The sequence below is a fragment of the Pristiophorus japonicus genome, chromosome 18 (assembly GCF_044704955.1).
Source record: "Pristiophorus japonicus isolate sPriJap1 chromosome 18, sPriJap1.hap1, whole genome shotgun sequence".
NCBI classification, from domain to species: Eukaryota; Metazoa; Chordata; class Chondrichthyes; family Pristiophoridae; genus Pristiophorus; species Pristiophorus japonicus.
In genome coordinates this window covers 97,272,943-97,287,677 of record NC_091994.1, presented here as the reverse complement: position 1 = coordinate 97,287,677, position 14,735 = coordinate 97,272,943, and the positions used below count along the sequence as shown (strand labels likewise).

Below are 14,735 nucleotides of genomic sequence, written 5' to 3'. Positions count from 1 at the left end.
CTGACTGAAGGTACGGAATCATAATAGACGGGGCTAATGAGTCACACTGACCGGGGGTACTGAGTCACACTGTCCAAAAGTACTGAGTCACACTGATCGGAGGTACTGAGTCGCACTGACCGGGGATACTGAGTCCAACTGACCGGGGGTACTGAGTCACACTGACTAAAGGTACTGAGTCACACAGACCGAGGGGTACTGAGTCACACTGACCGGTGGTACTGAGTCACACTGACCGGGAGTACTGAGTCACACTGACCAAGGTACTGAGTCACACTGACAGGGAGCACTGAGTCACAATGACCTGGGGTACTGAGTGGGACTGACCATGTACTCAGTCACATTGACTGGGGAACTGACTCAAACTGACCGGTGGTAATGAGTCACATTGACCGGGGGTACTGAGTCAAACTGAACACGTGTGCTGAGTCACACTGACCACGGGTACTGAGCCACACTGGCCGGGGTTACTGAGTCGTTCTGTCCGGGGGCAATGGGTCCCATTGACTATGGGTATTGAGTCAGACTGACCATGGTACTGAGAAACACTGTACTAAGTCACACTGACCAGGGGCAATGAGCCACACAGACCGGGGTGACTGAGTGACACTGACCGGGGGTACTGAGTGACACTGACCGGGGGTACTGAGTCACACTGACCGCGGGTACTGAGTCAAACTGACCACGTGTGCTGAGTCACACTGACCACGGGTACTGAGTCACACTGGCCGGGGTTACTGAGTCGTTCTGTCCGGGGGTAATGGATCCCACTGACTGTGGGTACTGAGTCAGACTGACCGTGGGTACTGAGAAATACTGACCGGGTGTACTAAATCACACTGACCAGGGCAATGAGCCACACAGACCGGGTTGACTGAGTCACACTGACCAGGGGTACTGAGTCACACTGACCAGGGGTACTGAGTCACACTGACCTGAGGTACTGCTTCACACTGACCAAGGGTACGAGTCACCCGGACCGGGGGTTCTGCATCATGCTGACCAAGGATACTGAGTCATACTGACCGGGGGTACTGAGTCACCATGACCGGGGGTACTGAGTGGGACTGACCGTGTACTCAGTCACAGTGACCGGGGAACTGACGCAAACTGACCGGTGGTAATGAGTCACATTGACCGGGGGTACTGAGTCAAACTGACCACGGGTGCTGAGTCACACCGACCACGGGTACTGAGTCAGACTGATCGTGGGTACTGAGCCACACAGACCGGGGTGACTGAGTCACACTGACCGGGGGTACTGAGTCACACTGACCGGGGGTACGGGTCACACTGACCGGGGTTTTGCGTCATGCTGACCAGGGGTACTGAGTCATACTGACCGGGATGTTCCAAGTCACACTGGTTGGCGGTACTGAGTCACATTGACTGAGGGGTACTGAGTCACACTGACTGAGGGGTACTTAGTCACACTGACCTGGGGTACTGAGTGAAACTGACCGGGTGTACTAAGTCATACTGACCAGTGGCAATGAGCCACACAGACCGGGGTTACTGAGTCACACTGACCGGGGGTACTGAGTCACACTGACTGGGGATACTGAGTCCCTTTGACCGGGGGTACTGAGTCACACTGACCGGAGGTTCCGAGTCACACTGACTGGGGGTAATAAGTCACACTGACCGGGGGTACTGAGTCAGACTGACCAAGGATACTGAGTTCCACTGACCAGGGATACTGAGTCACACTGACGGGGCAGGTACTGGGTCACACTGATCGTGGTTACTGAGTCACACTAATCAAGGGTACTGAGTCACGTTCACCGGGGGTACTGAGACATACTTTTCGGGGGTAATGAGTCACACTGACCAGGGATACTGAGTCTACCTGATCACGGGTACTGAGTTTCACTGACTGAAGGTACGGAATCACACTAGCCGGTGGTACTGAGTCACACTAGCCGGGGGTACTGAGTCACACTGACCTGGGATAGTTAGTCACACTGACCAGAGGTTCCGAGTCACATTGACGGGTCAGGTACTGGGTGTTACTGACCGGGGGTACTGAGTCACACTGACTGGGGATACTGAGTCCCTTTAACCGGGGGTACTGAGTCACACTGACCGGAGGTTCCGAGTCACACTGACGGGGCGGGTACTTGGTCACACTGGCCGGGGTTACTGAGTCACATTGACTGGGGATAGTGAGCCACTTTGACCGGTGGTACTGAGTCACACTAATCAAGGGTACTGAGCCACATTGAGGGGGGTACTGAGACAAACTGTCCGGGGGTAATGAGTCACACTGACCATGGGTACTGAGTCTCACTGACTGAAGGTACGGAATCACACTAGCCGGGGGTACTGAGTCACACTGACCTGTGGTACTGAGTCACATTGACCATGCGTACTGAGTCACACTGACCGGGGTTACTGAGTCACACTGACCAGGGGCAATGAGCCACACAGTCCGGGGTTGCTGAGTCACAGTGACCGGTGGTACTGAGTAACACTGACCAAAGTTACTGGGTCACACTGACCGGGGTTACTGAGTCACTCAGCCTGGGGGAACTGAGGCACACAGACCGGGGAGGGGGTCCTGAGTCACACTGACAGGGGGCACTGAATCACACTGACCACGGGTACTGAGTCACACTGGCCGGAGTTACTGAGTCGCTTTGACCGGGGGTAATGAGTCCCACTGACTGTAGGTACTGAGTCAGACTGACCGTGGGTACTGAGCCACACTGACCGGGGGTACTGAGTCACACTGATTACGGGTGCTGAGTCACACTGACTACGGGTACTGAGTCACATTGACCGGGGGTACGAGTCACATTGACCGGGGATTCAGTGTCACGCTGACCAGGGGTACTGAGTCACACGGATCGGGATGTCCCAAGTCACACTGACTGTCGGTACTGAGTAACAGTGTCCGAGGGATATTGAGCCACACTGACCTGGGGTACTGAGTCATACTGACCACGGGTACTGAGTCACACTGGCTGGGATTACTGAGTCACTCTGACAGGGGGTAATCAGTTCCACTGACTGTGGGTACTGAGTCAGACTGACCGGAGGTACTGAGTCACACAGACTGGGAGGGACTGAGTCACACTGACTGGGGTGCACTGAGTCACACTGACCGGGGGTATTGAGTCACAATGACCTGGGGTACTGAGTGGAACTGACCACGTTTGCTGAGTCACACTGACCACGGGTACTGAGTCACACTGGCTGGGGTTACTGAGTCGCTCTGTCCAGGAGTAACGCGTGCCACTGACTGTGGATACTGAGTCAGACTGACCGTGGGGACTGAGAAACACTGACTGGGGGTTCTGAGTCACACAGACTATGTGTACTGAGTCACACTGACCGGGGAACTGACTCAAACTGACCGGTGGTAATGAGTCACATTGAACGGGGGTACTGAGTCAAACTGACCACGGGTGCTGAGTGACACTGACCACGGGTATTGAGCCACACTGACCGGAGGTACTGAGTCACACTGACCGGGGGTACGAGTAACACTGACCGGGATGTTCCAAGTCACATTGATTGGCGGTACTGAGTCACACTGACCGAGGGATACTGAGTCACACTGACCTGGGGTACTGAGTGAAACTAACCGGGTGTACTAAGTCACACTGACCAGGGGCAATGAGCCACACAGACCGGGGTGATTGAGTCACACTGACCGGGGGTACTGAGTCACACTGACCGGGGGTACTGAGTCACACTGACCTTGGATAATAAGTCTCACTGACTGAAGGTACGGAATCACACTGGCCAAGGGTACTGTGTCACACTTACCAGGGATACTGAGTCACACTGACCGGGGGTACTGAGTGACACAGAATGGGGGTTACTGAGTCACACTGACCGGGAGGGTATGAGTCACACTGACCAAGCGTACTGAGTCACGCTGACTGGGGTGTACTGAGTCACACTGACCGGGGATACTGAGTCACACTGACCGGGGGTAGTTCGTCACGCTGACGGGAGGTTCTGAGTCACACTGACGGGGCAGGTACTGGGTCACACTGACCGTGGGTACTGAGTTACACTGACTGGTGATACTGAGTCACTTTGACCGGGGGTACTAAGTCACACTGACCGGGGGTAGATCGTCACACTGACCGGAGGTTCTGAGTCACACTGACTGGGAATACTGAGTCACTTTGACCGGGGCTACTGAGTCACACTGACTGGGGGTACTGAGTCACACTGACCGGGGGTACTGAGACAAACTGTCCGGGGGTAATCAGTCACACTGATCAGAGGTACTGAGTCACACTGACCAGGGGTACTGAGTCAGACTGACCAAGTGTACTGAGTCAGACTGATCGTGGGTACTGAGCCACACTAATCGGGGGTACTGAGTCACACTGACTACGGGTACTGAGTCACACTGACCGGAGGTACTGAGTCACACTGACCGGGGGTCCGAGTCACACTGACCGGGGGTTCTGCGTCATGCTGACCAGGGGTACTGAGTCACACTGACCGGGATGTTCCAAGTCACACTGATTGGCGGTACTGAATCACACAGACTGAGGGGTACTGAGTCACACTGACCTGGGGTACTGAGTGAAACTGACCGGGTGTACTAAGTCACACTGACCAGGGGCAATGAGCCACACAGACCGGGGTGACTGAGTCACACTGACCGGGGGTACGAGTCACACTGTCCGGGGGTTCTGCGTCATGCTGACCAGGGGTACTGAGTCACACTGATCGGGATGTTCCAAGTCACACTGATTGGCGGTACTGAGTCACATTGACTGAGGGGTACTGAGTCACACTGACCTGGGGTTCTGAGTGAAACTGACCGGGTGTACTAAGTCATACGGACCAGTGGCAATGAGCCACACAGACCGGGGTTACTGAGTCACACTGACCGGGGGTACTGAGTCACACTGACCGGGGGAACTGAGACAAACTGTCCGGGGGTAATGAGTCACACTGACCAGGGATACTGAGTCTACCTGACCACGGGTACTGAGTTTCACTGACTGAAGGTATGGAATCACACTAGCCGAGGGTACTGAGTCACACTAGCCGGGGGTACTGTGTCACACTGACCTGGGGTTGTTAGTCACACTGACCGGAGGTTCCGAGTCACACTGACGGGGCGGGTAGTGGGTCACACTGGCCGGGGTTACTGAGTCACATTGACTGGGGATACTGAGTCACTTTGACCGGTGGTACTGAGTCACACTAATCAAGGGTACTGAGTCACATTGAGGGGGCTACTGAGACAAACTGTCCGGGGGTAATGAGTCACACTGACCAGGGGTACTGAGTCAACCTGACCATGGGTACTGAGTCTCACTGACTGAAGGTACGGAATCACACTAGCTGGGGGTACTGAGTCACACTAACCTGGGATACTGAGTCACATTGACCATGCGTACTGAGTCACACTGACCGGGGTTACTGAGTCACACTGACCAGGGGCAATGAGCCACACAGTCCGGGGTTACTGAGTCACTCTGCATGGGGGCACTGAGGCGCACAGACTGGGGGCACTGAGGCACACAGACCGGGGAGGGGGTCCTGAGTCACACTGACAGGGGGCACTGACTCACACTGACCACGGGTACTGAGTCACACTGGCCGGAGTTACTGAGTCGCTTTGACCGGGGTTAATGAGTCCCACTGACTGTAAGTACTGAGTCAGACTGACCGTGGGTACTGAGCCACACTGACCGGGGGTACTGAGTCACACTGATTACGGGTGCTGAGTCACACTGACTACGGGTACTGAGTCACATTGACCGGGGGTACGAGTCACATTGACCGGGGGTTCAGCGTCACGCTGACCAGGGGTACTGAGTCACACGGATCGGGATGTCCCAAGTCACACTGACTGGCGGTACTGAGTAACACTGTCCGAGGGATATTGAGCCAAACTGACCACGGGTGCTGAGTCACACTGACCACGGGTACTGAGTCACATTGGCCAGGGTCACTGAGTCGCTCTGTCTGGGGGTAATGAGTCCCCCTGACTGGAGGTACTGAGTCACACTGACCGGAGGTACTGAGTCACACTGACCGGGGGTAATAAGTCTCACTGACTGAAGGTACGGAATCACACTGGCCAAGGGTACTGAGTCACACTGACCATGGATACTGAGTCACACTGACCGGGGGTACTGAGTCACACAGAATGGGGGTTACTGAGTCACACTGACCGGGAGGGTCTGAGTCACACTGACCAAGTGTACTGAGACACGCTGACTGGGGTGTACTGAGTCACACTGACCGGGGTACTGTGTCACAGTGACCTGGGGTCGTTCGTCACACTGACCGGAGGTTCTGAGTCACACTGACTGGAGGTTCTGAGTCACACTGACTGGGGATATTGAGTCACTTTGACCGGGGGTACTGAGTCACACTGACTGAGGGTACTGAGTCACACTGACCTGAGGTACTGATTCACACTGACCAGGGGTACGAGTCACACTGACCGGGGGTTCTGCGTCATGCTGACCAGGGCTACTGAGTCAAGCTGACAGGGGGTACTGAGTCACACAGACCAGGGGCAATGAGCCACATAGACAGGGATTACTGAGTCACACTGACCGGGGTACTGAGTAACACTGTCCATGGGTACTGCGTCACACTGACAGGGGGCACTGAGTCACCATGACCGTGGGTACTGAGTGGGACTGACCGTGTACTCAGTCACACTGACCGGGGAACTGACTCAAACTGACCGGTGGTAATGAGTCAATTTGACCGGGGGTACTGAGTCAAACTGACCACAGGCGCTGAGTCACACTGACCACGGGTACTGAGTCACACTGACTACGGGTACTGAGTCACACTGACCGGGGGCTCTGCGTCATGCTGACCAAGGGTACTGAGTCACACTGACCGGGATGTTCCAAGTCACACCGATTGGCGGTATTGAGTCACACTGACCGAGGGGTACTGAGTCACACTGACCGAGGGGCACTGAGTAAAACTGACCGGGTGTACTAAGTCACACAGACCAGGGGCAATGAGCCACACAGACCGGGGTTACTGAGTCACACTGACCTGGGGTACTGAGTCACACTGACCGGGGGAACTGAATCACATTGACTGGGGGTAATAAGTCACACTGACCTGGGGTACTGAGTCAGACTGACCGGGGGTAGTTGGTCACACTGACCGGGGGTTCTGAGTCTACTGATGGGGCGGGTACTGGGTCACACTGACCAGGGACACTGTGTCACACTGACCGGGGATACTGTGTCACACTGACCAAGGGTACTGAGTCACACTGACCAAAGGGTACTGATTCACACTGACCGGGGGCACTGAGTCACTCTGACCGGGGGCACTGAGGCACATTGACTGGGGGCACTGAGGCACACAGACTGGGCGGAGGGGGTACTGAGTCACACTGACAGGGGGCACTGAGTCACACTGACCGGGGGGTACTGAGTCACACTGACCGGGGGTAGTTGGTCACACTGACCGGGGGTTCTGAGTCTACTGATGGGGCGGGTACTGGGTCACACTGACCAGGGACACTGTGTCACACTGACCGGGGATACTGTGTCACACTGACCAAGGGTACTGAGTCACACTGACCAAAGGGTACTGATTCACACTGACCGGGGGCACTGAGTCACTCTGACCGGGGGCACTGAGGCACATTGACTGGGGGCACTGAGGCACACAGACTGGGCGGAGGGGGTACTGAGTCACACTGACAGGGGGCACTGAATCACACTGACCACGGGTACTGAGTCACACTGGCCGGAGTTACTGAGTCGCTCTGACCGGGGGTAATGAGTCCCACTGACTGTGGGTCCTGAGTCAGACTGACCGTGGGTACTGAGCCAGACTGACCGTGGGTACTGAGCCATATTGACCGGGGGTACTGAGTCACACTGATTACGGATGCTGAGTCACACTGACTACGGGTACTGAGTCACACAGACCAGGGGTACGAGTCACATTGAGCGGGGGTTCTGCATCACGCTGTCCAAGGCTACTGAGTCACACTGATCGGGATGTCCCAAGTCACAATGACGGGCGGTACTGAGTAACACTGTCCGAGGGATATTGAGCCACACTGACCTGTGGTACTGAGTCAAACTAACCAGGGGTACTGAGTCACACTGTCCGGGAGTACTGAGTCACACTGACCGGGAGTACTAAGTCTCATTGACCGGTGGTAATGAGTCACACTGACCGGGGGTAATGAGTCACTCTGACCGGGGTGTACTAAGTCACACTGACCGGTGGTACTGAGTCACACTAACTGAGGGTAATGAGTCACATTGACCGGGAGTACTAAGTCTCATTGACCGGTGGTACTGAATCACACTGACTGGGGGTTCTGAGTCACACTGACTGGGGTGTACTAAGTCACACTGACCGGTGGTACTGAGTCACACTAACTGAGGGTAATGAGTCACATTGACCGGGGGTACTAGTTCACACTGACCGGGGGGACCGAGTGGGACTGACCACGTAGTGTTACACTGACCGGTGGTAATAAGTCACACTGACCGGGAGTACTGAGTCAAGCTCACCGGGGGTAATGAATCACTCTGACCGGGGGTATTGAGTCACACTGACCGGGGGTACTGAGTCACACTGACCAAGGGTACTGAGTTGCACTGACCAGGGGTACTGAGTCAGACTAACCAAGCGTACTGAGTCACTTTGACTGGGGGTACTGAGTCACACTGACCGGGGGTAGTTCGTCACATTGTCCGGAGATTCTGAGTCACACTGACTGGGGATACTGAGTCACTTTGACCGGGGGTACTCAGTCACACTGATCGGGGGTACTGAGTCACAGACCAGGGGCAATGAGCCACACAGACCGGGATTACTGAGTCACACTGACCGGGGGTACTGAGTAACACTGTCCATGGGTACTGCGTCACACTGACAGGGGGCACTGAGTCACCATGACCGGTGGTACTGAGTGGGACTGACCGTGTACTCAGTCACACTGACCGGGGAACTGACTCAAACTGACCGGTGGTAATGAGTCAATTTTACCGGGGGTACTGAGTCAAACTGGCCGTGGGTACTGAGCCACACTGACCGGGGGTACTGAGTCACAGAGACCAGGGGCAATGAGCCACACAGACCGGGATTACTGAGTCACACTGACCTGAGGTACTGATTCACACTGACCAGGGGTATGAGTCACACTGACCGGGGGTTCTGCGTCATGCCGACCGGGGATACTGAGTGGGACTGACCGTGTACTCAGTCACACTGACCGAGGAACTGACTCAAACTGACCTGTGGTAATGAGTCACATTGAACGGGGGTACTGAGTCAAACTGACCACGGGTGCTGAGTGACACTGACCACGGGTACTGAGTCACACTGACCGGAGGTACTGAGTCACACTGACCGGGGGTACGAGTCACACTGACCGGGATGTTCCAAGTCACACTGATTGGCGGTACTGAGTCACACTGACCGAGGGATACTGAGTCACACTGACCCGGGGTACTGAGTGAAACTAACCGGGTGTACTAAGTCACACTGACCAGGGGCAATGAGCCACACAGATCAGGATGACTGACTCACACTGATCGGGGGTACTGAGTCACACTGACCCGGGGCACTGAGTCACACTGACTGGGGGTAATAAGTCTCACTGACTGAAGGTACAGAATCACACTGGCCAAGGGTACTGAGTCACACTGACCGGGGTACTGAGTCACACTGACCGGGGGTAATAAGTCTCACTGACTGAAGGTACGGAATCACACTGGCCAAGGGTACTGAGTCACACTGACCAGGGGTACTGAGTCACACGGAATGGGGTTTACTGAGTCACACTGACCGGGAGGGTCTGAGTCACACTGACCAAGCGTACTGAGTCACGCTGACTGGGGTGTACTGAGTCACACTGACTGGGGGTACTGAGTCACAATGACCGGGGGTAGTTCGTCACGCTGACGGGAAGTTCTGAGTCACACTGACGGGGCAGGTACTGGGTCACACTGACCGTGGGTACTGAGTTACACTGACTGGGGATACTGAGTCACTTTGACCGGGGGTACTAAGTCACACTGACTGGGGGTAGTTCTTCACACTGACCGGAGGTTCTGAGTCACACTGACTGGGGATACTGAGTCACTTTGACCGGGGGTAATGAGTCACACTGACTGGGGGTACTGAGTCACACTGACCGGGGGTACTGAGACAAACTGTCCGGGGGTAATCAGTCACACTGATCAGAGGTACTGAGTCACACTGACCAGGGGTACTGAGTCAGTCTAACCAAGCGTACTGAGTCACTTTGACCGGGGGTACTGAGTCACACTGACCGGGGGTAGTTTGTCACACTGACCGGAGGTTCTGAGTCACACTGACTGGGGATACTGAGTCACTTTGACCGGGGGTACTCAGTCACACTGACCGGGGGTACTGAGTCACACTGACCAGGGCAATGAGCCACACAGACCGGGATTACTGAGTCACACTGACCGGGGGTACTGAGTAACACTGTCCATGGGTACTGCGTCACACTGACAGGGGGCACTGAGTCACCATGACCGGTGGTACTGAGTGGTACTGACTGTGTACTCAGTCACACTGACCGGGGAACTGAGTCAATTTGACCGGGGGTACTGAGTCAAACTGACCACGGGCGCTGAGTCACACTGACCACGAGTACTGAGTCAGACTGGCCGTGGGTACTGAGCCACACTAACCAGGGGTACTGAGTCACACTGACTACGGGTACTGAGTCACACTGACTACGGGTACTGAGTGACATTGACTGGGGGTAATAAGTCTCACTGACTGAAGGTACGGAATCACACTGGCCAAGGGTACTGAGTCACACTCACCAGGGATACTGAGTCACACTCACCAGGGATACTGAGTCACACTGACCGGGGGTAATAAGTCTCACTGACTGAAGGTACGGAATCACACTGGCCAAGGGTACTGAGTCACACTCACCAGGGATACTGAGTCACACTGACCGGGGGTACTGAGTCACACAGAATGGGGGTTACTGAGTCACACTGACCGGAGGGTCTGAGTCACACTGACCAAGCGTACTGAGTCACGCTGACTGGGGTGTACTGAGTCACACTGACCGGGGGTACTGAGTCACACTGACCGGGGGTAGTTCGTCACACTGACCGGAGGTTCTGAGTCACACTGACGGGGCAGGTACTGGGTCACACTGACCGTGGGTACTGAGGCACACTGACTGGGGATACTGAGTCACACTGACCAGGGAAACTAAGTCACACTGACCGGGGGTACTGAGTCACACCGAATGGGGGTTACTGAGTCACACTGACCGGGAGGGTCTGAGTCACACTGACCAAGCGTACTGAGTCACGCTGACTGGGGTGTACTGAGTCACACAGACCAGGGGAATTGAGTCACACTGACCGGGGGTAGTTCGTCACGCTGACGGGAGGTTCTGAGTCACACTGACCGTGGGTACTGAGTCACACTGACTGGAGATACTGAGTCACTTTGACCGGGGGTACTGAGACAAACTGTCCGGGGGTAATCAGTCACACTGATCAGAGGTACTGAGTCACACTGACCAGGGGTACTGAGTCACTTTGACCGGGGGTACTGAGTCACACTGACTACGGATACTGAGTCAGACTGACCAAGCGTACTGAGTCACGCTGCCCGGGGTATACTGAGCCACACTGACCGGGGTGTACTGAGTCACACTGACCGGGGGTACTGAGTCAGACTGACCAAGCGTACTGAGTCACGGTGCCCGGGGTGTACTGAGCCACACTGACCGGGGTGTACTGAGTCACACAGACTACGGGTACTGAGTCACACTGACCTGAGGTACTGATTCACACTGACCAGGGGTACGAGTCACACTGACCGGGGGTACTGCGTCATGCTGCCCAGGGGTACTGAGTCAAATTGACAGGGGGTACTGAGTCACACAGACCGGGGGCAATGAGCCACACATACCAGGGTTACTGAGTCACACTGACCGGGGGTACTGAGTAACACTGTCCATGGGTACTTCGTCACACTGACAGGGGGCACTGAGTCACCATGACCAGGTGTACTGAGTGGGACTGACTGTGTACTCAGTCACATTGACCGGGGAACTGACTCAAACTGACCGGTGGTAATGAGTCATACTGACCGGGGGTACTGAGTCACACGATTCAAGGGTACTGAGTTACTTTGACCGGGGGTACTGAGACAAACTCTCCGGGGGCAATCAGTCACACTGACCAGAGGTACTGAGTCACACTGACCGGGGGTACTGAGTGGGACTGACCAAGTACCGTGTCACACTGACTGGGAGTAATAAGGCACGCTGACCACGGATACTGAGTCACATTGACCGGTGGTACTGAGTCACACTGACTGAGGGGTACTGAGTCACACTGACCAGGTACTGAGTCACACTGACCTGGGTTACTGAGTCACACTGACTGGGGGTACTGAGTCACACTGACTGGGGGTACTGAGTCACACTGACCTGGGGTACTGAGTCAGACTGACCAGGGATACTGAGTCAGACTGACCAAGGGTACTGAGTTCCACTGACTAGGGATACTGAGTCACACTGACCGGGGGTACTGAGTCACACTGACCGGGGGTAGTTAGTCACCCTGACCGGGGGTACTGAGTCACACTGACCTGGGGTACTGAGTCAGACTGACCAGGGATACTGAGTCAGACTGACCAAGGGTACTGAGTTCCACTGACTAGGGATACTGAGTCACACTGACCGGGGGTACTGAGTCACACTGACCGGGGGTAGTTAGTCACCCTGACCGGGGGTAGTTAGTCACACTAACCGGAGGTTCTGAGTCTATAGACGGGGCGGGTACTGAGTCACACTGACCGGGGACACTGAGTCACACCGACCGGGGGTACTGAGTCACACTGACCGGGGGTACTGACTCACACTGACGGGACGGGTACTGGGTCACACTGACCGGGGTTACTGAGTTACATTGACTGGGGATACTGAGTCACTTTGACCATGGGTACTGCGTCGCACAGACCTGGAGTACTGAGTCATACTGACCGGGCGTAGTGAGTGGGACTGACCAAGTACCGTGTCACACTGACTGGGAGTAATAAGGCACGCTGACCACGGATACTGAGTCACATTGACCGATGGTACTGAGTCACACTGACTGAGGGGTACTGAGTCACACTGACCAGGTACTGAGTCACACTGACCTGGGTTACTGAGTCACACTGACTGGGTGTACTGAGTCACACTGACCTTGGGTGCTGGGTCACATTGACCGAGGCTACTCAGTCACACTGACCGGGATACTGAGTCACATTGACCGAGGTTACTGAGTCAAACTGAACGTGGATACTGAGTCACACTGACCCGGGGTACTGAGTCATACTGACAGAGGATACTGAGTCACACTGTCCATGGGTACTGACTCAAACTGGCCGGTGGTAATGAGTCACACTGACCAGGGGTACTGAGTCAAACTGACCATGGGTGCTGAGTCACACTGACCGGTGGTACTGAGTCACACAGAGTGTGTGTACTGAGTCACACTGACCGGGGTATTGACTCAAACTGACCAAATGTAATGAGACACACTGTCCGGGGGCACTGAGTCACACTGACTACGGGTACTGAGTCACACTGACCTTCGGCGATGGGTCACATTGACCGAGGCTACTCAGTCACACTGACCGGGATACTGAGTCACATTGACCGAGGTTACTGAGTCACACTGTCCATGGGTACTGAGTCACACTGACCGGGGGTGCTGAGTGGGACTGACCAAGTACAGTGTCACACTGACTGGGGGTAATAAGGCACACTGACCACGGATACTGAGTCACACTGACCAGGCATACTGAGTCACATTGACCGGTGGTACTGGGTCACACTGACTGGGGGTACAGAGTCACACTGACTGGGGGTACTGAATCACACTGACCAAAGGTACTGAGTCACACTAACCAGTGGTACTGAGTCACACTGACCGGGGATACTGAGTCACACTGACTATGGGTACTGAGTCACACTGGCCGGGGTTACTGGGTCGTTCTGTCCGGGGGTAATGGGTCCCACTGACTGTGGATACTGATTAAGACTGACCGTGGGTACTGAGAAACACTGACCGGGTGTACTAAATCACACTGACCAGGGCAATGAGCCACACAGACCGGGGTGACTGAGTCACACTGACTGGGGGTCCTGAGTCACATTGACCAGGGGTACTGAGTCACACAGACTACAGGTACTGAGTCACACTGGCCTGAGGTACTGATTCACACTGACTGGGGGTACTGAGTAACACTGTACCATGAGTACTGCGTCACACTGACAGGGGGGCACTGAATCACCATGACCGAGGGTACTGAGTGGGACTGACCGTGTACTCAGTCACACTGACCGGGGAACTGACTCAAACTGACCAGTGGTAATGAGTCACATTGACCGGGGGTACTGAGTCAAACTGACCGTGGGTACTGAGCCACACTGACCGTGGGTACTGAGCCACACTAACCGGGGGTACTGAGTCACACTGACTACGGGTACTGAGTCACATTGACTGGAGGTACTGAGTCACACTGACCAGGGGTAGGAGTCACACTGACCGGGGGTTCTGCGTCATGTTGACCAGGGGTACTGAGTCACACTGACCGGGATGTTCCAAGTCACACTGATTGGCGGTACTGAGTCACACTGACTGAGGGGTACTGAGTCACACTGACCTGGGGTACTGAGTGAAACTGACCGGGTGTACTAAGTCACACTGACCAGGGGCAATGAGCCACACAGACCGGGGTTACTGAGT

At 55.2% G+C, this 14,735-nt stretch overlaps 1 protein-coding gene across 1 annotated transcript in view; it reads right to left on the bottom strand.

Annotated features, from left to right (window-relative positions):
* The window catches only part of camta1a (calmodulin binding transcription activator 1a), a 1,521,665-nt gene that overhangs the window by 309,037 nt on the left and 1,197,893 nt on the right, over positions 1-14,735 (bottom strand). The window lies entirely within an intron of this gene.